Here is a 26,684-nt window from a genome sequence, read left to right as displayed (position 1 = left end):
CAGATATGGAACATGTGTTACAAAGGTTGTTGAGTGAGACTAAAGATTGAGTAAAGAGTGCCATGGGATTATACAAAAGGAGAGCTCACTGATGTGGGAGGTTCTGCAAGGTGAACCTGCACAAGTCAAGTTCAGACTGAGACCTGAGGTCTGCCTGGTAGCCAAGCAAAGATATTCTCAGGCACATGGGAGGGCTGGGAGAGGGGAACCTGGAGAGCCAGGGGGAAAGGGAGGTCTAAAAGGGGAACAAAGACACCAGCTCTGAGAGGGACTCATGAACACTGTTGGGATTCGCAGTTTGTCCCCAGGTCAATGGGAAACCATCACTGGGTTTTAGGTAGAGAAGTGATGTGGTCAGATATAAAGGTCCCTGAGCTCCAGTGTAGAAAGTAGAGATGGGGAGGTGAATTAGAAGGCTTCTATGGTGGTCCAGGTGGCAGCTACTGATGTCGTGATCGAGGGTCATGACAGTGGGGAGGGAAAGAAGTAGGTAGATTTTTAGGAGATAGCATGTACAGAACTTGGAGCTTGAACAGATGTGGGGTTTGAAAGAGAGAGAGCTTCTGATTTGAGCCACTGTGTAGATGGTGGTTCCACTTACTGGGAGAGAGAAAAGGGGCAGGGAGAAAGCCTCTCTCTCTCTCTCTCACACACACACACACACACACACACACACACACACACACAGACTGAGACAGAGACTGGAGGGAGGAGGGACGGGAGAGGAGAGAAGGAAGAAGGGTTCAGCTATGGAAATGTTATTAGTGGAGCGAACACAAGCTTTGGAATTGGGGAGATCCTGTTTTAAAAAGTAGATTATATGGAAGTGATGAATCACTGAGTTCAACTCCTGAAACCAATGCTACACTGTATGTTAAGTGACGTGAATTTAAATAAAATTCATTCATTCATTCATTAAGGTAGGTTCTGTCACTTTCCTGCTCTGTGCATTTAGACAAATTATTTATAATTTCTGGGCCTTAAGTCCCTTATCTGTAAAATGAAGATATCAGCTTTCAATGTAGTTATAGCGCTCGGTAAAGATTCAATGTGCAATGATTGTCATCCAGTAGGTGATCAGTAAGTGATATTTCTCGCCTATTCTCCATCGAGCCAATCTTATCTGTCAACTCATTGGTTGAAGCAGTAGTACTGAGTGACAGGATTTCAAGCCTGGGGATCCAAAGACTGGAGCTATACTTACCAGTAACCTGCTGTGTGACATTGGGTGAGTGACCACCCCTCTCTGTGTCTGTGTCTTCCTCTGTTTCATGAGGGAGTCAGTCTGGATGATTTCTAAAGCTTCTTCCAGTTTTATAAATCACTGGTACTGTGGTCAGAGTGTCTCGAGATCTCAGAGGATCCTCGGCAGAAATCTCTCGTGGGCACAGGATCGGGGTGGAGGGAGATGGGAAAGATACAGAGAGATCTATATCCATTTCATTCAGAGCAACGTGCATCCTCTTCTCAGCAAGCAACCTTCCTTTCCTGACATCAGTGACATGCCAATTGCCTTGAAGTGCTTGCACTTTACTCTCCTTGTCAGATCTTGCTGGTGAGGGATATATGTATTGGTTTCTCAAAACCAACAGCTTCATGGAATGGGTGTGCCTGGAAGAGAATCTCACATGAAAATGGAGACTGCCACAAAGCTGTACTTTCAGGATAGTACAGAGAAGCAAGAATCTGGTTTTCATTAGGAATGAGAATGTTTTCCTAGATGGTCCTTAAGAGTAATATTCTAGAACGAGGGGATCGATGTCTCCAATGTATACTATCCTGGTCAGACCACAAACTAGGGATCGTGTTTGAGAGCTGTCATGTGTAAAACCTCAGACTCTGCAATCAGACAACCCTGGGTTCAAAATTTGACACTATTATTTTCTGGCTGTGTGACTCTGGAGAAGTAATTTAACTAGTCTAAGCCTCAGTTTCTCCGTCTTAAAATAGGGGTAATAATTGTAACATCACCCCCATGGGTTTCTTGTGAGGATTAAATAAGAGAGTGTAAGTAAAGGAATCAACACAGTGCCTGTTAAGTCATGCTGCTGCTGTTGATGACTGAGCTTTGGCCCATAAAACATTCAAGACCACATCTCTTGTGGAATCATTATATTAACTGAAGGTGCTTGGCTGGGACGAGAGAATGCTCGGAGCTTATGATCAGAGGTTTTAAAAGACTGAAGAGCTATACTGAGGAGGAAAGCAGACTCATAGATGGGGCTCGATCCCAGATGGAGAGTTGATTAGATAGCTTTTAATGGCCCTTTTGGGTCTGGGATTCTGGGCCTCCATGGAAAGTCTCGAAATAAGTTGCTTTATTTGTTCCTCCATGTCGTTAATATCTGCAGACTACATACTGTCTTTGTCAGGTGTAGAAGGATGCAGAAATAAAAAAGATAAGGTCTTGGCCTTCTAGGAGCTCATAGTCTCATCAATCAGAGAAATCCTGGACAGAGAGAGTTAAAAGACCAGTGTCTCTTCTCAAATCCTGTATCAGATCCACATTCCAGCACTAATTTTTTTTTTGATGTTTATTTATTTTTGAGACAGACAGAGCGTGAGCAGGGGAGAGGCAGGGTGGGAGGTGGGGAGACACAGAATCTGAAACAGTCTCCAGGTTCTGAGCTGTCAGCACAGGACCTGACATGGGGCTGAAACTGACAGACTGTGAGATTGTGACCTGAGCTGAAGTCGCATGCTTAACCGACTGAGCCGCCCACGTGCCCCTCCTGCATTATTTTTTTTATGTAAGTCACTTATCTTCCTTAAACCTTAGTTTCCTCTTCTATAAAATGGGGTTCACATTAGCCCTATAGGTTTATAGCTATTTTGAGAATCAAACGAAGTAACAGATGTGGGGAGTGTGTCGCACTTTGATGGAATAAGTGAGTGTTAGGTGCTGAGTAAGACTTTCCTTGATTTTCATAGAATTACTACTAAGACTGGAAGGTGAAAACAAAGTGCTTTAAGTATCCCGTGTTCACATTTCAAGATGGAAAAGTGTCAAATTTGGGAGGCAGCGTCCTCTCAACAGGGTTTGCTAGGAACGCCAGCACCTTCTTTCCAATCTCATAGTGGAAGAGAACTGGGGGAGAGTGATGTGCTTTAGGAAAGGGCTAGTTTCTCCCTTCAACTCGAGTGTCTTCCCTTCCTGAAGCACAGCGAAAAGGACCCAAGGAAAGCGCTCCTAGAGGTTGAGGATGCCTAAGGGGTGTCCCCTAAGCTGAGGACTGCTCACCTTAGAGGTACTGAGTCTGTGACTCAGCAGAACGGCCACTGCTGTCACAGCGTGGAAATGTTGGAGCAAGATGGCGGAGCTGGATGCCAAAAGGCAGTCCCAAGGACGTGTGAATTTTCGTTCATCGGGCGGTAACTGGATTTGAGCTATTTTGCTGACACTCCTGAGGCAGACTCCTTAGGAGGTAGGATACCCTAAGCAAGAGTGTGTGTGTGGGATGCCCTTGATGGAGTACTGAATGGGAGGAAAAAAGGTCCAGTACAAACCAGTAATTTCAGGTCAGGATGCTCATGGGAGTGCTTTCTGCCTACCAAGAGGGAACTAATGGCCAGCAGGCATTAGAAAAGCACCACAATCCAACCGGGAGAATCCAGTCACCACCTCTGGGCCAGTCGCTGAAGAAGAGACAGTGTGACCTTTTCTGCTTCCTCCACCTCAACCCCAATATCAGATGAGAAGCATAGGGCAAAAGGAGAGTGAGGGGCTATTTGTAAAAGCTGACCATGGCCCTTGTCCTCAAGGACCACAGCCATTAGACAGCCCTGCATGGGGGGTGGGGAGGAAGAAGGATTGCAGTGAATATGACACTAAAGCTTTAAAATGAATGACACTATCTTTAAACTTGAAAGGAGCTTTTCCTAGTAACTGAGAGTAACTAAAACCTGGGGGGGGGGGGGGGGGGCGGGTCTTGTTGAGGTGCCATGTAGGGGATTTGCATCTGCCCGAGCAGGGGATTTAACAGAACAGAGTTGGTAAATGTTAGAATGAGAATAAAACTGTTTCCTGTTTAGGCTGAAAATGGCTTCACAAATGGAAAGGTCATCAAGGGATTTTGTTGCTCAGTGCAGAGATCTCTATCAGTTAGGATCCCAGAAGGCAGCAGGGAGCCTACACTGAGATGGGGTTTCATAAAGGGAATATTTACAATGATGTGCTCAGGATTTATGGAAGCCAAGAAGGGACAGAGCAGTGCTACAGGCCATCATCAGCTGGGAGCCGTGGCCACCACAGGCCCAAAGGGTCAGGAGAGAGCCCTAAGCCTCGCTCCATGGAAAAGGGTCCCTGCAGAAGACATGGCTTTTGGTGAAGGGTGGAACCATCCCACGACAACGCAGCAGGGAACTTGCCGATCTTGCCTGCTCAGGTCCACCTTCCGGGGCAGAGCAGAAACGGAAGAAGGGTGGGTCTGGAAGGGCAAATGGACAATAGCCAGCGTGTTTGTCAGCTTTTCCCTCTAACCAACCATGCCATCTTGATTGAAGCAAGTAGCAAACTATCATTCCCTGACACCGTTCTGCCTACATTCCAACTCTAGGTAATTACCATCCATGTAACTGCATGTGTCAGATATATTGCCTCTGGGAGGCCTGGAGACATTCTCCAGGAAGCAGTGAAAGGGAGGCATATTAATATATCAGTAGCCTTCACCCCTTACCCAGTGGGGTTTAGAATTAGTATTTGTGTTATTCTAAATCTCAGAGGGCTGTGATTCGGTGGCGACCCCAGGCATCTTGTTTCTAACTCTGCAAACCCCTTTAGGGTGATCATGCCTTTCTGCACCCCCTTTTGCCCGTCCATTAGGTAGGTGGGCTTGGCTTAGGGGTTGAGAGAGGAGAGGCCCTGTGTTTGCTCCTTCCCTATCCCCGAATGCCTTGTCTCTGGCAGAATTCCTGGATTTTCCTGAGGTCACGTAGCACCCAATAGAGTGATTTGGAAAAAAATAGATACTGAATAAACATTCGTTGAATAGAAAGTACCAAAGCCAGGTCTGTCTGGGTCCAAAGCAGCTCCCCACCCCCCACCACCACTCCCCCTTCCCGAATGTTTCACTTGAGGCAGTTTCCTGTCAGAGCTCTGTCAGAGGCCATCCTGCATGAGAGCAGAGTTCTAGACTGTGCCTCAGGTCACCCCAGCCTAGATCGGTAAGGTTTATGTAAGGTGGTTTATATAATAAGCAAGGCTTGTATAAGGAGACTCAACCAGGGTGGAGCTCAGCACCTGGGAGAGATCCAAGGGGCTCTGAAGGTGCGAATGTTCTTTGATTTACATTTGTGGCATTCCGGCAGGAATTAGAAACCATAGTGGGTGCTTCCCAGATGCAGATTTGCAGAATTCTCCCCCGAATCCTGCAATATAACTGGTTAGACTCCTACTTGACAGGTGAGGAAACTGAGACTTGGAGACCCAGAATTGCTTATATAATTGTGTCAGAATGCCATCTCAGGTTCATCTGACTGGAAGACCTTTCTCTGTGCCACATTTTACTCATGCTGTGGTTAACCAGATCAGTCCACCCCCCCTCGGTAGGATTCCTAAGATTTCAAGAGAAATCTGAATAGTCCCAAATATATTAGCTTCCCTAATGCATGTTTACAATTATTGTTGAAGTTGCTTGAGTCGGAAGAGTGTTCGTTCATTTAAAGACCTGAATCTGTCTCAAAAAGGAAGCAGTGTCTCTTCTGGATCCTGTGGGTTTCATCACTGGGGCAGATGACCATGGCATAAGAGAAGACCCTTTCTTCTACTATGGGCACTCAGTCAGCTAGACTCTAAACCTCTTAGCTGGAAGTACAGCAGATGTCCTCAGTACCTGCCCCACCCCCCCCACCCTCGCCCCCCATATCCCTTGTATCTTTTAGTGCAATTTAGCAGACTTCCAGATACCAGTTTTGCAGCTCTGTATTTTTAGTACTATTACCACATCACCCTGTCCAGCAGAGCAGACTGGAAGTACCTGGGGATTAAGTCTCAGTTCCCTATTGTGGCAGCTGATTTAATAATACACCTTTTATTGACCATATTCCCTCCTCTGTTTTTCTTCTCCATTTATCTACCATTGTTGTCTGCGCAACCCAAATAAACCTTTGTACTCAAATCCTTATCTCGAGGTCCGTTTCTGCAAGTGCCAAAACTAAGAGAGTAAGAGTCATGGTTTTGTGCCTGACTCCTGCTCTGTGTGGACATGTCTAAACTTAACTCAAAGTAGAAAAATTGCTTTGGTTCTGGGGTCACATTCACATGGCATGGAAAACAACAAACACCCTAGCTGCCCTGTAGTGTTCCTGCCCAGGGAATTTCAACCTCTTAACAAAACAGTGCGGGCTAGGTTTTTTCAACCATGTGATCTCTGGCTCTTTGTTCTTGCACAATCTGGCTTTGGAGACATTCACACACATTCATTCTGAATGCTCTTGCTGTCTCTCCTGCTGTTATCCCTCTAATGCTTTCATCAATAGCCCCACTTGGTTTGGAAAAATCCAGGCTTCTAAGTCGTAAAGTCATTTTGTTGTTGCCGACACCAATCCATTGCTCAGGCTCTAATGCCTCACTTTCTTCCTTAGGTAGGAGATTTCCTTATGATGCTGGAAGACGTCCTGGGAGATAAAACCTTAAAGGTGTCTGGTTTCTATTACAAGCAAGTCTATAGGATTAGAAGTTCCTTAATGCACAATTATGAAATGCACAACCCCAGATGTAGTTGCCCACATCTTCTTTCATATTTCTCTTTTCCTGTTACTGCTTAGCTTAATGTTTGCATGGGGGAGGAAAACTTCTGAATCTTAAAGGGAACTGTCGCTTAATGTTCCCAAAGTACACCCAGGCTACCATCTTTCACGTCCACACCTCTTCGGAGACTACCTCGTATCCTGGAATCCAGTTCTGCATAGCCTTGTTGACTGCAAAAAAACATGTAGGAAGTTAAAAAGGACCCTGCCTGGCAGGTAGAACATAGTCTTCATAAGTCATGGTGACGGATACTATGTCCTTCCAAGTTCAGGGGCTATTTCAGAGGTCACGGAAGTGGATAAACTAGTAGTTCTATTTATAAAGTGGGTCAATTAGCAGATGACATCACAGAATCTCAGATGCTGTGAGGACTGCAGGGTTTGGAACTGGGCTTGAGTCTTGGCGACAGCTTGTTAAAAGCAGTGGTTCTTTATCCATACCTGAAAAAAAGTAGAAGTTTGTGAGTGTTCTGGAACAGTGTAGAAATTATGGGAAGAGAATGAGGACAACACCATCCAGGCTTATATCATGGCTTCCTCGCCTTTATTTTGGAAATGTGTCCTCTTATGCTCATAGATTCAGTGGAAACATCGGGCAGCGTCCATATTTTTTATTAGAAGAAAGTGTGACAATGTAATGACTAACATAAATTCAATTTATTTAATATTGTTTGTTCATCCTTTTATCTTCCCCTTGAGATCTGTTTCTTGAGATCAAGTTTTAACCTCAACTAACTTTGTATTCTCAGCACCCAACACAAAAATCGCTATGTGGTAGACGCTGACTACATCCAGTCTTTGTTGAATGATTGTTGAATAAGAAACCATTTGTGACCTTAGGACTTAACACAGTGCTCCAGTATGCAAACATGTGTTCGTGACAGAATTAAGTAGCATACGAAATATTGCACAATGCAGGGACCTGGTTAGGAAATACGATGGATTCTTCATGTTGTATAGGCGGGAGTGGGCTTAACTACAAGAAAGGGAGGGAAGTGGTTTTAATGTGGGGAAGGGTCTAGTAGAGAATAGCATAATTATTCGTACTGAAAGGAAAACAGAAAGGGAGAAGACGCTTTCCTTTTTATTTTCTCAGTTCCCAAAGCCACTCAAGCCATCACTGATTTCACATACTTCACAGAGTAACCACTAAATGGAAACAGATCATCTTTATTTTGCAAATATGGAAACAGGTTAAGCAAGCTGGCTTTATCTCTCTGTAAGGCTGAGAACTTGGAATAAGTGTCATCATTTACAGTTCTTCTTTCAGACCACCTAGTATCTCATTCATGTGTTGTTTCCCTAAAGAGTACACACTTGAGAATACTTTTCCTGGAATTTGCTCCAAGAACATTACTGACATTAATGCAAATTCATCATGTGACTGAGGAATTAAAAGAGTACTAGGAGAAAATTAATTTCTCGGAGGAGGAAGTAATCCGGGGTAGTGGAGAGAATCAGGAGACTGGGTTTTATTCCTAGCTATGGCGCTAGTTATGTGACCTTGGAAAGAAATCATGAAACCTCTCCAGACCTCGGTTTCCCCATCTCAAAAATCAGGGGTCATGGAAGTTATTCTCTGCTTTCTGATATTGTGAGTCTCTGTAAGATTCTTCAAGTAAATTAGGGCCCATAAAAGTATTAGATCTCGGGAATACTAGCCAAGAACCATCAAGAGGGAAGTTAAGCCAAGTTCATAAGGCGATTTAATCCTCAGAAGCAAGACCCAGCCAATAGCCAGACGGGCGGTGATTCCCTGTGCTATGTTTTCCTACTTTTGTGCCAACCCCAAAATGCTAAGTCATTGCTTTTGCTAGAAGGATATTTTCTTATTGCATTCTGAGGATTTGAACAAATATTTTCATTTTGAGGAAAGCTTTGAGAACATTTTCAAATTGAAGGTTAGGCTTTCAGGACAAGCGGAGCCTCCAGACTGCAAAATGGAGCTCCCAGGTTTGAACTGACACTTGGAAGAAGGGATCGGCATTGCTGGGCTCAACTTGGTCTGACACAGCCTTTTCTTTCCACTGAGACTCAGATGGCTTTCAGCAAGGCCTGTGGGCACTGCGGTCACCATGGTGGTTCTTTCACGAGAGGCAGACACTGACAAGGCATTTAGCTTCAGCCTCAGGACTGGTAACAAGCTGAGGCCAATGAGTTGGCCACCTACATGGAAAACTACTAGACCTGCTTCCTCCCTCGCTCCCCTTTTGCAGGGATGCTGGCTTGAAATTCCATGTCTGGGTCCCTCTCCCTTTCCTTCTGACTATGTAGGTTTTTCCAATGGCAGTTCCCCCTGGAAAGGACAGCATGCAAACATATTAGGGCGGCAAATTAAAATGTCACTTGCGATCACCTTATAAGCCAACACACAAGATCTAGGCTCCTGTAAGTTCTCTATTTATTTTGTTTTTTAAGCGCTTTCAAATACTTTGTTTTTCTTCACTCTTGATATCAGATGGGAAAAATGGAAGCTCTGAGGCAGTAAGTAGTTAGGGTCCTCACTGCTGGGTGGCAGGGGTCACATTTAAAACAGTTCTACCTAAAATCATGCTCCAGAAGTGGTTATTCATCTAGCTGTCACTTCATCATCTAGGTAACATTTTTGTGAAAAGAGAAAATAAGCTCTGTGTTCATATTCATTCACCTTTAAAAGTCATGTCAGGAATTATATCTTCCAAAACGCCTTCCCAGAATACCCAGATTAGAGTCTTCCTCTGACGTACATTCCCATGGCACCCTGAACTTGGCTTTGTCACTTGCCAAAATATATTAAAATTGTGTTTCTGTCTCTCTGGTGAAGGGATAGCTCCTGTGTCTCATTGTTAGTTTCCTAAAATGCCACCTTCTCAAGGAGACCAGACCAGCTTATTTATAGTTTGATCCGACATCCCACCCTATAATCTCTGGTTTGTTTTCCCCATAGTATGTATGCTTTATGACATACTTAACTATTTCTTTGCTTATGTACTAGGTTTATTTTTATTGTCTGTCTCCCTCCTTCAGCTAGACTCTGTGAAAGGACTTTCTGTATGTTCATTGATGTATCTCAAAAACCTAAGACAGTGCCTGGTGTATAATAAATAGGTGTTCAATAAATATTTGTTGAGTAAATGAATTGGGAGAATGAAAACCTCTCTGCATCCTTCAGGTAAAATGCCAGATATTCATTATTCTTTTGAGGGTAAAATTGGAAGCCTAGATTAAGCCAAAGTTACAAAGCATGTTGATGCAGAAGGGGAATAATGGCGACTGTATTGTTTTTAATAACGTTGTTTGTTCCCATCTATTAGACCTTGAGTCTGGGGTGGGGATTTGACCCAGATAATGTGAAGGAAAGACGATAGAGCAGTGACTTTGCCTAAGGTTTAATTAGCTACAAAAAAATGCTTGATGAAATGAGAGGACAAAGAGTCAAGGGAGATGTTATAAGATTTCATTCAGAAGGAATTGATTAATCTTTTCAAGACTTTTCCACAGTGGACAACAGGAAGCCATCATGAGCAGGATACATACGCACAGCAGCATTTTCCACTAATCCTTTTAGAATCTCCAGGAAAAAGAAAAAACAAAACTTTCATGGCCAAATTGTGTTAGGAAACTTTGTGTATTTCACAACCCATTATAGCACAGGATTTGACATTTGATAGGATTTGAGGTGTCCTGCAATAAAGAATTTATTCAATTTTGTTTAACCCAGTTTTATTTGACCTCAGAAGTCTGTTTTCTTTTCTTCTCCCTCTCTCTCTCTCTCTTTTTTAACTTGTACAAATACTCCTCTCTTGCTTGTGAAATTTTCCTTAAAACCCTCTTTCCCTCCCATCTATCCACATATGGCCTAAATCCTCCTAAATCAATTCTAACTTCAGAACTAATCTATCAATGACTTCCGAGAGAGTAATATCTCTGAGAGGGCCCCAAGTCAAATAATTGCCAAAAGTCTAATAATTATTTATTAAAAAACTGCTTTAAATGAGGGTCCAGTCATAACCTCAAAGAACTTTCTACTCAATATCGGGAAGAGATACACCTAGAAATGCCTTGGTTATATGATAGAGGATAATGAAGATCGTAAGTGAAATGCCATTAAAATAAACTCAGTTTAAAGATATGCATGGGTTTAGCCACATGAGGCCAATGAGAAGAGGAAGGAAGGTAGAATTGTCTACAGAAGGAATTGGATGGATTTTGGAAAACTAATCTGGCTCTGCCACTAGTCTTTGACAGAGTGGTCAGTAATTCAATGTTCAGTAATTTAAGGGGCATAGAAAATGCATGCATAGTCCCAGGAGACATCAATAGCCATGGAACTTCCATCAATACTTCCACTTCCATGGAAATGGCATTTACTTATTCAGCAAGTATTTATTATGCAGCAGCCACCGGCTAGGTATATAGAAAAGAGTAGATATAGCCTCTATTCTGGAGACCAGCGTCTAGAAGAGGGCAAAAGGCAGATGATCAACTTTACCTTGTTACTCCTCCACGGTAAGTGATACATTTTTATTTGAGCAGATTTTCAGGACTCTGTGGGAGGCTTCAGGAAACAGGTAGTAAAAGCCAGGAGGAACTTGACCTTGTCGGGCAATTCATTCTTTCATGTCAGGAACCCCGGTTTCAGGGATTGGAAGAAAACAGTCCTCTTAGGGAGTGAGTTAGCAAGCAAGTATCAGCAACCAGGTCGGCATGTGGTAGGTGTCACAAACCATCCTTTGAGCTAGTCTTGTTACAGATGAGGTAACCAAGATTCAAGATGTCATGTAACTTTCCTAGGGGTTCCCTACCTTGTAAATATCAGAGTCTGATCTCTTCATGGAGTTTGGTCTTCATGATCTGTCATGATAAGCTATCCAAATATTAGCAAGTCAGAAAGTTTTGCAGGTGTGAAATAAGATCCAGATACGTATATAGTCAAGATAACCCAGATTTTCACAGTCCAGTTGGTTCATGTGGAAATGTTAGCACGAACAAAGGTGTCACCCAAGTAGAACTGTGGAAATTTGGAAACTGAGTTTGGAGTGAAGCGTGGAGGTAGGTGGAAATGATATGGATTATTAAGTTTAGTCAAAGTGTTAAGTCTAAGAAAAAGCTTTTTTTTAATCTGTGTTTTCTCTAAGTATATAGTGACTCTTTTGGACATATGCTGCTAAATCTCAGTAATATCCTGTGGCACATCCACTCAGAAATCACATGAAAAGGATCTGGTATTACAACATCTAGAATCCGGACTCTCAATGTACCGAGCTTTGTTTAAATAGTACCCTTTAAATGAGTTTTGTTTTCTACAGAATTTTTCAACCTGGGACATAATGAGGATAATGAAAATATTTTTTAAGTTTATTTATTTATTTTGAGAGAGAGAGAGAGAGAACAGGAGAGGGGCAGAGAGAGGAGGGAGAGAATCCCAAGCAGGCTCTACACTGTTAGTGCAGAGCCTGATGTGGGGCTCGAACTCGGAAACCTTGAGGTCATGACCTGAGCTGAAATCAAGAGTCAGATGCTAGGAGAGCCTGGGTGGCTCAGTCAGTTAAGCGTCTGACTTCGGCTCAGATCGTGATCTCTCGGTTTGTGAGTTCAAGCCCCGCGTTGGGCTCTGTGCTGACAGCTCAGAGCCTGGAGCCTGCTTCGAATTCTGTGTCTCCCTCTCTCTCTGCCCCTCCCCTGCTAACGGTCTGTCTCTCTCGTCTCTCAATAATAGATAAATGTTAAAAAAAAAAAAAAAAAAGAGTCAGACACTTAATTGACTGAGCCACTCAGGTGCCCCATAATGAAAATATTTTTTTAAAAATAACAGATCACTTTGGGTAGTATCGACATTTTAACAACTCAGGCAAAAACAGGTGTTGGCGAGGATGCAGAGAAAGAGGATCTCTTTTGCACTGCTGTGGGAATGCAAACTGGTGCAGCCACTCTGGAACACAGTATGGAGGTTCCTCAAAAAATTAAAAATAGGACTACCCTACAACCCAGCAATTGCACCACTAGGTATTTATCCAAGGGATACAGGTACGCTGTTTCAAAGGGGCACGTGCACCCCAGTGTTTATAGCAGGCTTTTGACAAACCAAAGTATGGAAAGAGCCCACATGTCCATCAACGGATGAATGGATAAAGAAGATGTCATTTATATATACAATGGAGTATTACTCGGCCATCAAAAAGAATGAAATCTTGCCATTTGCAACTATGTGGATGGAACTAGAGGGTATTATGCTAAGCGAAATTAGAGAAAAACAAATATCATATGACTTCACTCGTGAGAAATTTAAGATACAAAACAGATGAACATAAGGGAAGGGAAGCAAAAATAATATAAAACAGGGAGGGCTACAAAACATAAGAGACTCTAAAATATAGAGAACAAACAGAGGGTTACTGAAAGGGTTGAGGGAGGGGGGATGGGCTAAATGGGTAAGGGGCATTAAGGAATCTACTCCTGAAATCATTGTTGCACTATATGCTAACTAACTTGGAGGTAAATTTAAAAATAAACAAAATAAAATAAAAATTAAATTAAATTAAAAATATAAAAAATATATAAAAAAATAAAAATAACTGATCGAAGTTGAATGAAATCTTTAAAAAATAGACCATCAGTGAACTCACATCTAAAGGTATACATCTTGCTCTAAACCACTGTACCTCTCTTTTCACTAGATCTGTTCCTCTTCAATGCAATTCTGAAATCAGTTTCTGCACACTTAATTGGTAACTATGAACCAGTTTGACTAAAAAACTAGATAGCTCTTGTCCTGGTCTAATATGGATTCTATTTTTTGTGGATTTCTTGTTTTTGCCCTCCTCCCATCCTCTTCTGTGTTTCCCATAGGTCTTGCTAGATTTTAGCTTGTTATGGAATAATTATATCTGTATCTCTTTATCTTTCTCTCTCTGGGTATCTATCTATCTATGCACACATACATGTACATGGTGACAGTTTTTACTCCCTGTAGTAGCACTTGACTGACTTTAAGCCCAGTCTTTACTATCACTTGAACATGCTTTGTAAAATTTTGGGTTTGTGATTTACGTATTAGCTCCAAGAATCCTTTTTTTTTTTTTTTTTTTGTCTGTCTCTCTAAATGTCTCTCTAAATTCCTTTCTGCCAGTGACCTCCTTGCTATTGAAGACACTGATTTTGCAGAAAGGGCTGAAAATGAAAATTGATTTCCCATTTTCCTATGTCATAATTTTCTCATGTAACACTGTTAAATATCCCTTGGGAACAATATTACCTTTTAAGTATTTTGTACCATGACTTTATGGGGATACAGTAGCACGTCCAGCCCTTTCCCCATTGTTAAAGCCCCCCGCGATGCATAATTCAGTAGACTTATGTGGAGCTCTACTTTTCCTAGACTGGAATGATATGTGGGTGACTGGAATGATATGTGGGGAGGCTGAAACGGTGTCACCCACTCATATATGTATATGGTATGATCTCAAGCTTTTAAAAAATTCTTTGTAGGTATGGAGTACATGCTGGGTAGTGAGTGCATATATATGTTTAACGGAATAAAGATTGAGTAGACATACAGTAATAACAGTGCATTGTCTCTGTGTGAGGCCATCTTGAATACAGAGCTCTATAAAGATTAATTATGTTTTTCATTTTACAAAATGGAATAATCTGGTATATATTCTTTTGAATTGCTTTCTTATGTTTTCAAGATGTTGATGCATCTATTTTTACTGTCGCATGGTATTCCGTTGGATGAAAATACCCCACACATGATTATGAAAAGTACCCCTATGAGCAGCATTTTACTATCCATGTGCAAGAATGTGTCTCAGGTATATACCAATGAAGACAATTAATGAGTTGTAAGGAATAATCACGTTTAACTTTATTAGGTTATACCGAGTGCATGCCAAAATTCATGGTTCTATCAAAAGTATATTGCTGATTCTTCCACAGCTCTGAAAAATGCTCAGCCACTATATAGTTGAATATTGTTTCTTTTCTTTCTGTTGTTTCTATCTGAAACTTTGATTATTCATATGCTAGGCCTTTCCAGTATATATTCTATGTACCTTAATCTCTTATATTTTTTTTTCCTTTTGTATTTATTTTTTCCTCTCTGGGTCCTATTTTGGATAAGTTTCTGGCTCTGTCATCTAGTCCACTAATTATTTCCTAAGTTGCCTGTAATGTGACTTTTAGCCAGTCATTGAAGGTTTAATTTTAGTAACTAAAATTTCCATTTCTAGGAGTTAGTTTTGGTATTTTTCTAAATATGCTCAGTCACCCCCACCCCAAGCATCTTATCCCTTGTTCATATGTAAGTCTCTTTTTTAATTTTTGGAAAAACATTATACATCCTTATTTTATGTAAATATTGAAGAGTTCCAATCAGTACATGAAGTTGTTAGAGCTCTGATTCTTCTACTAGCTTTCTATGTTGACTTTCATCCTTAATATTTTATTTCCTTTTTGCTTTTGTTATCTTTTACTTAGAGCACACTTTCCTTGGACCTTTTTCTGTGGGAGCACTCTGTGGCATGGATTGAAGTTTTATGTTTTCTGTGAGGATTTGCATACGGTTCTGCTAATCACTTTAGTTCACTGTGACTTAGAGCCACTTGAAATTAAATTATCTTCATGAGGTGTTTTATACCACAAAGTGGCAAAAATTGGGCCTGAAAAATCTTTGTGAAGGTTGACTTTTGTTAGCATTCTCTAGAAAGATTTTCGGTTTTTTCTTTGGTGTATGAGTCACATCAACACAAGAAAATTTCCTTGTTTTTCTCTCCTAGGAATTTCATTTATTCTTTATCTACCTTTCCACTGACGATATAGTTCTTTGATGGTCTGGATTTATGTGTGGACTTCCTATTAAATTTGTAAATTTGCGTACACCTTATATTAGCCTTCCTCAGGCCTCCGTAACAAAATGCCATAGACTGGGTGGTTTAAACAACAGAAATTTATTTTCTCACAATCCTTTAGGTTGGAGTTTGAGATCAGGGTGCCAGCAAGGTTGATTTCTGGTGAGAACTTTCTTCCTGGCTGACAGATGGCTGCCTTCTCACCTTATCCTCATATAATGGAGGGAGAGAGAGATTAATCTCTCTTTTCCTGTTCTCATAAGGCTACCAGTTCTATTATACTAGAACCCTACTCCTGTGACCTCATTTCATCTTAATTTCCTCCTAGAAGTGCTGTCTCTAAATACAGTCACTTTGAGTGGGTGAGGCTTCAACGTAAGAATTTGGGGGGGGGGGATACAAGTCAGTCCATAGTATACCCTAAACTTTAATCCCCCGATTCCTATACATTCGATAATAGTCGAAATGAAAACTTAACGCCACCACGAAGTTGCTGAAACCTTTTATCCATGGTGATAGTTGTGTTTAGTGTAATTCTGGCTTTCCCTTCATGCTTGGCTCCTTCACATTCCTTCGATTTTTGCATCTCAGAGATCTATTGATAGAGCTTGAATCTTGGTAGAATTCTCTATCACATCACTTATCTATCTTTTTCTGTAAAATGTCAGTCATGGGTCATGTCCTTGCCTGATTAACTCCAATATCTGGAGCACCTGTGCATCTGAGTTGTGGGTTTCATTTGCTTGGATTTTCCCCCCCCCCACTCCTGGTTTTTAGACCCAGGGTTCTATTTGACAGCACGTCTAATATGTTTTCATTAAATGCCAGACTTTGCATATGACAAACTATAGAAGCTCCGAATGATAATATTTCTTCCCAGGGATGGGTCACCTTTTGTGTACTAGGCAAAGAGAGCCGGGAGTCCTTACCCGAATCCAATCAGGGATGGATCTGAGTCAAGTCTGGGTTGCCGTTTTGGAAAGTGCACCACTGCCTCTGGTTGGCCTGTGTTCCCATATCTCCCTGGGGCTTTCAACTAAAATCCTGGTGTGTCCACTAGTGTCTCTGTTCCTAGTGGATCTTAAATTCTAATCGTGGTCTTCTCAACATGGAAAAACTGCCCCAGATTTCCGTCTGCTTTCCAGGGGCTATTTGCCTAGTCTCAGAATTTGGCAAGTATCTCAAGAGGAAAACTGAGCATGTGTTTTCCCAAAGTTCTGCTGGTTCCCCGGACCCTTCAATGGCATTTCACCCAGATTTTCACCCTCTTACCCTCACACCAGAATTGGGGAATGTCCTCAGAGAAAAAGCAGACAGGGGGTATCATCCCGCCATTCTATGGTTTTCCTTTTCCGTAACCTTGGCCTCCAAAGTCTTCAAAACCTTCCAAGGTTTTCTGATACCTTTTTAAGAGCCATTTTTGGTATTGACTTAGCTTGTATAATTGTTCTTAGTAAAAACATTTGTCTGCTGCACGTAATTAAATTCTACACAAATGTAGAAGTAGAAGAATACACTTAACATATATTCATCCACATTTAATTCAGCTTTGCTAGTTGTCTTTATCAGAAAGATGATCTCAAGTAACAAGACATCATGTCAGAAACTGATTTAGATAGAAATTTCTCTGAAGAGAATGATTTTTGTGGTTTATGATGTGGTCTAGAGGAAGAGGGACTGGCAACAAACAAACTCAATTACATAGACGTAAGGGTATTGGTACTGATCTGCCATCTTTAATATCTAATTTTTATATAGGATAAAATATGCACGAAGAAGGTGCACAAACTTGAGTGTAATGCTCAGCTAATTATCATAAGCTGTGGGGCGCCTGGGTGGCGCAGTCGGTTAAGCGTCCGACTGCAGCCAGGTCACGAGCTCGCGGTCCGTGAGTTCAAGCCCCGCGTCAGGCTCTGGGCTGATGGCTCAGAGCCTGGAGCCTGTTTCCGATGCTGTGTCTCCCTCTCTCTCTGCCCCTCCCCCGTTCATGCTCTGTCTCTAGCTGTCCCAAAAATAAATAAACGTTGAAAAAAAAATTTTTTTTAATTATCATAAGCTGAACAAATCCATGGAGGCACAATCCAGGTCAGGAAATAGAATGATATCTCCATCCCAGAAGTCCCCTGACACCTTCTCCCAGTTCGTCCTTCTTTCCAAAGGTGATCACTGTCCTGGCTTCCCATGCTGTTACTAAACAAAATATTCCACTATGTGAATACATCACAATTTATTTTCCCATGAGACTGTTTATGGCATTTGGTTATTTCTAGTTTGGGGCAATTATGAATAATGTTTTGATAAACATTCTTATACAGATATTTTAATGTACCCATGCATTTCAGATTTACATATGATGAGAATGGAATCGCGAGTCATAGGGTATGCTTATGTTCAGTTTGAATAGGTAATAGCAGGATTTCAAAATAGTTGCCTTAATTTACAGACCTAAAGGCAGTATGTGAGAGTTTTAGTTACTTCACAATCTTAGCACTATTTGGTATAATCAATCTTTTTTAATTGCAGTCTATTGATGATGTGATAGAATCTTGTTGGGGTGCTAACACTTCCTTGATTACTTTTCCTATGTTTATTGACTATGAAATATCTCTTCAGATCTCCTGCCTACTTTTCTACGGCTGCCTGTCTTTATTATACCTAAAAGTCCTTTGTCAGTTATATTAGGAATGTAATCTTGAGAGTAAAAATATATGCTATCAATAATTACACTGGGACTGTCCTGAACAAACTTGAATATATAACTACATAAGTTTCTTTGCTTTAATCAACTTTATTAAAGCATAATTTACATAAAGAATATACCCATTTAAAATACGCAGTTTGATGGGCTCTGACAAATGTATATACTCATGTCACTGCTGCCATGATTGGGATATAAAATATTTCCATCACCCCTTGCAATCTGTCCCATTCAGTTGCCCAGATTTACCTGACCCTTGGCAATCACTGATCTGCTTTCTGTCACTATAGAATAGTTTGCTTGTTCGTAGAGTTTTGTATAAATGGCATCATACACTGTATACTTTTGTGTCTGGCTTCTTTCACTCGGCATAATGTTTTGGAGATTATCTATTTGTTGCCTGTATCATAGTTCATTACTTTGTATTGCTAAGTAGTATTCCATTTTATGGATTTACCAGTTTGTTAATCTAGTTGCCTCCTTATGAACGTTTTTTCCTCACATTTTGGGCTATTAAGAGCAAAGCTCCCATGAATGATTGTGTACAAGTCTTTGTAGCACATATGTTCATTTTTCATGGATAAATACCTTAGTGGAATTACTAGGTTGTATGGTAACACCATGTTTAGCTATTTAAGGAGCCACCAAAAGTTTTTTTAAAACATTATATCGTTTTATATTAACAGCAGTAGTTTAAGAGAGGTCTTTTTTTTTTTTTTTGATGTTTTTATTTTTGAGAGAGCACATGCGGGGGAGGGGCAGAGAGAGACGGGGGACAGAAGGTCTGAAGTGGGTTCTGTGCCAACAGCAGTGAGCTGGACGTGGGGCTTGAACTCACAAACTACGAGATCATGACGTGAGCTGAAGTCGGATGCTCAACTGACTGAGCCACACAGGTGCCCCACTTAAGAGAGTTCTAACTGAGGATGAGTTCTATACATCCCCATCAACACTTGGTATTGTTAATCTTTTTAATATTAGCCATTGTCATGTTGTCTCATGACGACAAATAATCTTGAGAAGTGGGCAATGTTTTCTTCTACTGAAATATAAAATTAAATTTCTCCTAAGTCCATCCAGTGAAAATTCTGTTTTGGATATTATATTTTATATCTCTTGAAATTACATTTGGTTCTTTAAAAAATATCTTTCCTGGGGCGCCTGGGTGGCTCAGTCAGTTAAGCGTCAGACTTCAGCACAGGTCATGATCTTATGGTTCACGAGTTCGAACCCCATGTCAGACTCTGTGCTGACAATTTAGAGCCTGGAGCCTGCTCCAGATTCTGTGTCGCCCTCTCTGCCCCTCCCCTACTCATGTTCTGTCTCTCTCTCTCAAAAATAAATAAAAACATTAAAAAAAACTTTCCTCATGTGTTCATGTTTTCTTCAATGATTTGGGCATATTGAGCATATTCATAAGAGCTATTTAAACATTCATGTCTGCTAGTTCTATCATCTGTGTTGTTTCTTGCTTTCTTTTTTAAAAATTTATTTATTTTAAAGAGAGGGGGAGAGAGAGAGAGAGAAGGCATGCATGAGCGAGGCAGAGGGGCAGGGGGAGTGAGAATCTTAAGCAGCTCCATGCCCAGCCTCAGTGATGCGAGGCTCTGTCTCATGACTTTGAGATGACAACCTGAGCCAGTATCGTGAATCAGGTGCTTAACCTACTGGGCCTCCCAGGTACCCCTCTTGGTTTATTTTTATTGACATATTTTTCTCTGGCTGGGGAGCACATTTTTTTTTTCTGCCTTATTACCTATCTAATTGTTTCTGTTAGATGCTAAATATTTAAAATTTTACATTGTTGGATTCTGGATCTTGCTATGTTACTCTAAAGAATATTAGACTTATTCTGACAGAATTATGTTCCTTGCTAAATAGTTGATCATTCTGAAGCTTGTTTTTAAGTTGATTTGTTTAGAATAGTCTTTCCTCTATGACTAGTTTAATAAGGCATGCCTAATGACTAATAAGGCATGACTCTTTGAGGGTTGCTACTAAATGCCCTGTGTATTCATTGAGGTTTCTCTGCCTGCTGAGAATTCAAATGATTACTTACACTCTGTAAGCCCTAGAAATCGTTTGGCTTCCAAGTCCCCAATAATTCTACTTTCTCCTAACGATGTTCTTTCCCCAGTTTTCGAGTTTTGCCCTATGCAAGTGGATGGGTACTTAGCCAAAGACACAAAGGGACTCATATGCAGATTTCTGGGGCTCTTTTTCTGCCTAGCTCTCTCTTCTTATATTCTCTGCCCACAAAGCCTAGCTGCTAAACTTTCCCCCAACAGAAATCTTGGCCTTTTCAACACATCAATATTGGTCTTTGTCTTGGTTCTCTTCCCTGCACCTGGGTCCAGAAATTATCTCTAAGCTTAAAGCTGGAGTGAGTCTAGAACTCACTTAATTTATTTCTCTTCTCTTAGGGATTATAGGTAATTGCCTGAAATTTGTTATTTCCTATATTATGTTCATTTTCTATTTGTTGACAGTGGAAAGGTAATTCTGGAACCTGTCAGTCCCTCAAAGTCAGGGACAGAAGTTCTGGTCATCCTGGTTTTATGTAGTATAAATATCTCCACTCATTCTGTGTAATTAATCTCTCCACTATCTTGGTGTATTGATATATAATACTATTGCTACTATTTAATTTTAGGTATTTTTCTAACACTTAAGTTGATAATATATCTCAAAATGTCTGTGTACCACATTTAAACATTAAAAAAATTAAAACTATAGTTCTTTGTACTTTCTAATAATGTTTACTATTGACATCCATGGAGATTTAAAAAATAAAATATTTAGGGGTGCCTGGGTGGCTCAGTTGGTGGAGTATCTGTCTCTTGATTTTGACTCAGGTCATGATCTCACGGTTCATGAGATAGAGCCCTGCATCTGGCTCTGTGCTAACAGCATGGAGCCTGCTTGGGATTCTTTCTCTCCCTCTCTCTCTCCCCCTCCTCTGCCTTGCTCTCTTTCTCAAAATAAATAAGTGAACATTTAAAAAAATAAAACAAAATACTTAATCTCCACTTGTGAAATAAAAAAAATAATACATGTCATGTTTGTCTGCATTCTTATTCTCTATTCACTTCCAATGTAATCATATTGTAGTTGGAAAACATAAGTGATCTAAATGTTTATTATTTGTTGACATTTGTTGTGAAATGGTTTATAAGCTTTTGGTTGCTGTATTCCCTAAATGCTGCTTGTGGACAGGATGTCAATGTTTTGAACTGTTGTATCCACGATCTATAAAGATCAGCTTGTTCATTTTGATCCCATCTACTCTCTCCCTATGAATTTGTGTTACTTTGATCTATCAAATACTGATAGATCTGCCAAATACTGGCGTGATGACCCAGCAGTGGCTCCCATATATTCATACAGTCTTTAATGTCAATGGTAACCTCCTGAAGGCAGCCACAAAGAGCATCCTTTCAACCCTAATAACGATTCCCAGCTCCCGTGCCTTGCCTGCATGTATAGTCCCATTTGGTCATGGTCCAGTTCCCCTCCTTTCTGGCTCAGCACAGAAAATGGAAAGAGACAGGTTCAAGGTCAGTACTGGGCCAGAAGCTGGAGCGTCTAGAGGATAGACCCCAACACGTAGATCGGAAGCTGTGGAAAACAGGATTCTTAAGTCAAAATCCAGTGAGAAACTACCGCAGTGAATGTTGCAATGAATTGTTAACTTATTCTTTCAACAAATATTTCTTGAATTCTTTCCTTTGGCAAGACACCAGGGAGGATGTGATGCCCCAAAATAATTTAAACAATTCCCTGAGTGCTGAATTCCAAGCTTCAATAAATTGTTCACATAGACTAATGGCAGCAAGGGCTTTCTCTGATGAATAAAAATAGAGTATTGTCTTTGTCGTTTTAGAAAAGAGTAAGAAAAAACACCAGAGTAATTTCCCGTCTCTCAGATGTAGCCTCAGGATTACATGGCAAACAGTTATTAAACAGAATGAGAAAAATCCAATGGTCCCATCTGTCCCACACTGGCTGTTTTTAGAAAAGGACAGTAAACAGTGACAGTTGCAAAACTTGATGGGACAAAATGAATGAGGCTCCAAGAAACATTCTCAGTCTGCACTGATTACTGTTTCAACAGCCTCTGAGAAAGGGCCAACTAATTTGGACCAGCTCTGCTGTCTGTTGACATTCTTCAACAAGTGTCTTTTATTTCTGCTTGGGCAGATTTGTGCAACCCATCTCCCTACTGCCACTCTCACTCCAAACCTCCAGATTCTTCTCTGAACACAGCTTGGATCATTCCACTCCTTGGTCCAACCCATTAATATAAGATCATTGTCTATAAAGTGTTTATTTATTTTTAAGTTTATTTATTTTGAGACAGAGAGAGAGAGAGAGAGAGCAAGAGCAGGGGAGGAACAGAGAGAGCGAGAGAGAGGATACCAAGTGAGGCTCCATGCTGTCAGTGCAGAGGCCGATGCAGGGCTCGATCCCCCAAACTGTGAGATCATGACCTGAGCCAACACCAAGAGTCGAATGCTTAACCAACTGAGCCACCCAGGTGCCCCAAAAGTTGTCTCATTAAATCATATGGTTCCATATGTCTATTATAGCACATTATGTGTGTGTGTAGAGAGAGAGAAAAAAATGTTTATGTGAATATATAATATCTATCTACCTATCTATCATCTCTCTATCTCCCATTAGTTCTGTTTCTCTGGAAAACTCTGACATGCACAGAATTATGAAATTATTATGATCCTGGACATTTTTTGCCAAACCAGGTCCCACAAAATTATTATCCCTTTCTACGCTGTCAATAACTTTCTACAAACATCTCCAACGCATTTGCCCTACTGAATTAGTGTTATGCTAAAATACGAATCTGGCTGTGTCACTCCATTACTTAAACCCCTGCCATACTTCTCATCACTAAAAAGAAAATGCCACCATACTTAGCCTGAAATCTAAGGTCATCTGAAATCAGATAACTTATCTCTCGCCAGCCTTTGTGCTCAACATCTTCACCTTTGCCCCCTGTGTACAGCCACTCTGAACTTTGAGTTTTACAAATTTGTGAAATTGTCTCCCGCCTCTTTGTCTGCAGTGCCCTCTGCCTGGGATGTCTTCCCCGGATCAAACCAACTGACAACGACCACTCCTTCTTTAAGACCTAACTCAAATGTCTCTTCGTCTGTGTCTAAATTCCTGATTCTCCTAAGCAGAAACAACCATTCTCTCTTTGGTTCCATATGTCTATCATACCACATTTTGTTTATAACCCTGTCTTCTCCATTAGAGTGTGAGCATCGTGAGAGCAGAGGCTGAGTCTGCATCCCGTCCATTTTGTCAGTAGCTGGCACCGAATGGTTCAGTTGCATTTTGTTGAATAAATTAATGGGGGAGCAAAGGAATGAGTCAAGGAATGAAGGAGTGGCTGAATGAATGAAGGCACGTGTCGTTATTTACCATTTCACGTTCAATCCATCAGGCAATCTGTTGGCTCTACTTTCAAAATATTTCTAGAACCTGGTTACTTCTCACCACCTTTATTGCTACCATTCTAGACTAAGCTATCCTGGACTCTAGTCAAGATTTCCCTATTAGTTTCCTAACAGTTAGTTCTCTCTGCCTTGATCCTGGATAACCCCTGATGTCTATTCCCAACATGGAAGCTAGATGTATTCTTTAAAAGTAGAAACCGATACTCTGGTTTCTCTTCAGATCGTATAAATCTTTCGCCTTTTACTAAAAGTAGAAACCAGATCAAAACCCTCCTCAGGCTTTCATTTCATACAAAATAAAAGCCCAGGTTCTTTCAGAGGCTGACAAGCTGTATATGAACCACCGCCTCTCCTTTCAGTGTCCCATCTGGCCCTGCTTACTTTCTAATCTCATTTACTACTCTCCACCTTGCTCCCTCCACACCAGCCACCCTGGCTTTCTTGCTGCTCCTCAAATATACCAAGCTTGCTTCTGTCATAGGGCCTTTTCACGGGCAGTTCCCACTGCCTGGAATGCTCTCTGCTACTTCCTGGTCCACTCCCCCAACCCCTGCAAGTCTTTGCTCAGATGGTACACATTCAATTGAGCCCAACCTTGACTACTTTATTTAATATCCTTCTTCTGACTGCCATTTTTTGATTCCATAGCACTTCTAACATACTATATAGTTTAATTACTGATCACATTTATTATTTATTGTCTGACTCTCCCTACTAGAATGTAGGCTTTATAAGGACTTGCTCTATTTTGTTCAGTGATACATTCTAATTGGCTAAACAATGCCTGGAACGTAGTAGACATTCAACAGGTAACTTTTGAATGACTAAGTGAGTGTATGACTACTCTAGGATGTAAGCTTCTTTTTTCTTTTTTTGGGGGGGCAGGGTTAGGGTATGTGCTTTGTAGGATGTAAACTTCTTCTTTTTTTAATGTTTATTTATTTATGTTGAAAGAGTGAGTGAGTGGGGGAAGAGCAGAGAGAGAGGGAAAGAGAGAATCCCAAGCAGGCTCTGCACTGTCAGCCCAGAGCATGATGTGGGGCTCAAATGCCTGAACCATATGAGCATGACCTGAGCTGAAATCAAGTCAGACGCTTAACCGACTGAATCACCCAAGCACCCCATGATGTAAGCTTCTTAAGTGCCCTGAACTTGTCAGACTTTCTTATTGCATCCCTAACCCCAAATAGAATGCCTGCCACTTAGTAGGTGCTCAACAAATATTTGTTGAATGAATGGATGCATAGGAGTTGAGTTTCAGTTTTAACCCCACTCTTAAGGGGTTAAAAAAAAAGCAGGCTGTCAACTAATAATCAGTTTAGTTTATTTAAAATATCTTGGTGTTTATTTTAACAAAAGCCTTCTTGGAATTCTAACACTAAAATAGGATGTCATTGAGGCCTCTGTGGTTTTAGTGGCTATGACCTTTAGCATCTTTCTCAGGATGGGAGGGTGAGTGTACATGGAGGGCCTTAATTAATCCAACCCTGAGGCTGGAGTGATGTGCTGACAAAATAATCAGGAAACCTTACAGACCAGCTTCCCTAAAATAACCTTGCAATTGTTCCTAACTACACCAGAAACTCCAATTTGGGCAGTTTCGGCTCCTCTCGATTGACTCAGAGTGCTTTTAGCTAACATCAAATGCTTAACAAATCTGAAAGTTTCCCACGAGAACCTTCCACTAAGTTTGCGTTCTGCCAAGCTACAGAAAAGGAAGGTCTGTGTTTTACAAATGCAGAAAATAGTTTTAACTGTACTCCAGTTTTTGCAGACTCATGGGTAAATTTTCCAGTCAAGCACCAGTCTATGTGATCTGATTTTTGATCAAAATATAATGTCTAACAGGTGGGCTATTTGGGACTCAATCTTTGCCAGGTGCTGTGAAATAATGACAAATGATCATAGTGCCTATATATAAACGATCACAGGTCGCTCTCTTTGACCTGTGGTTCAGACCAGCCTTCCTAGAAACTCATTTTTAAACTACGCCCACTGCTGTGATTGAAAGTGGGTATTTTCAAAATTGCTTGGCTCGGCACACTTGCTGCTCTGGAATTACTTTGAATTGTGGCTTGACTGACAAGCTTATAGAATAGAAATTTGATATCTGAGTAAATAAACAGCCGCCAGGTTCATGCAGGGACTTCTGAGCGTGGCATTTTTCTAAGGACAAGTAGATACATCATCACGAGGGTCCTTGTTAAAAAGATACTCACTTTACCCTGGAAAGTAGGGCCAAAAACTATTCATCTTTATACCCATGACAAATTCGTTACTTGTAAATATTTAGAAATGAATAACTATGTGATAAATTTCTTTTATAATCATTAAAGAAAAATATCACTGTTTATAATATGATTCTTTTCAAGAGCATATAGTAATTATTTTTTTTAATTTTGGTTTACAGAAGCTAAACGATGTCTTTTTCTTTCTTTTTTTTTTTTTTTATTTTACAGAGAGAGAGGGAGAAAGAGAGAATCCCAAGCAGGCTCCACACTCAGCAGGGAGCCTGACATGGGGCTCGATCCCAAGACCCTGGGATCATGACCTGAGTCAAAATCAAGAGTTGGACGGTCTACCGACCGAGCCATCCAGGCATCCCTAAGAGATGTCTGTCATTGTGGTAATTATCTATTAGCATAAGTAGTGAATAGTTTTGTTTTCTCTTTTGCTATTTCTTTCTCGTTTTCAACATGCTATTTTGTTTTAATATCTTATGGTATTTTCCAGAATCATACTTTCCTTTAGTTTCAAAACTACTTTTGGAAATACATCGGGCATACAATACAAACAAAAATGGATGTATTAGATGTACTGTGTTTCTTCAGTTGAATTTTCTACTAGAAAAACATAGCAAAATCTTTGCTTTCAGAACTAAAAATATATTTTGTGTGTATTTGATATGGTAAGTTAGAACAATCTCCTTCA

At 40.8% G+C, this 26,684-nt stretch overlaps 1 long non-coding RNA gene across 1 annotated transcript in view; it reads left to right on the top strand.

The window, feature by feature from the left end:
• Positions 1-26,684, top strand: part of LOC147578040 (uncharacterized) — a 244,607-nt gene that overhangs the window by 138,127 nt on the left and 79,796 nt on the right. Inside the window, exon 7 of the long non-coding RNA XR_015254728.1 lies at positions 26,213-26,379. This is a non-coding gene — a long non-coding RNA (uncharacterized LOC147578040). The remainder of the gene's footprint in view (positions 1-26,212; positions 26,380-26,684) is intronic.

The sequence above is a fragment of the Puma concolor genome, chromosome C1 (genome assembly GCF_028749965.1).
Source record: "Puma concolor isolate L17-30 chromosome C1, mPumCon1.1.hap2, whole genome shotgun sequence".
Classification (NCBI taxonomy): Eukaryota; Metazoa; Chordata; class Mammalia; order Carnivora; family Felidae; genus Puma; species Puma concolor.
This window is presented reverse-complemented; position numbering and strand designations above follow the sequence as displayed.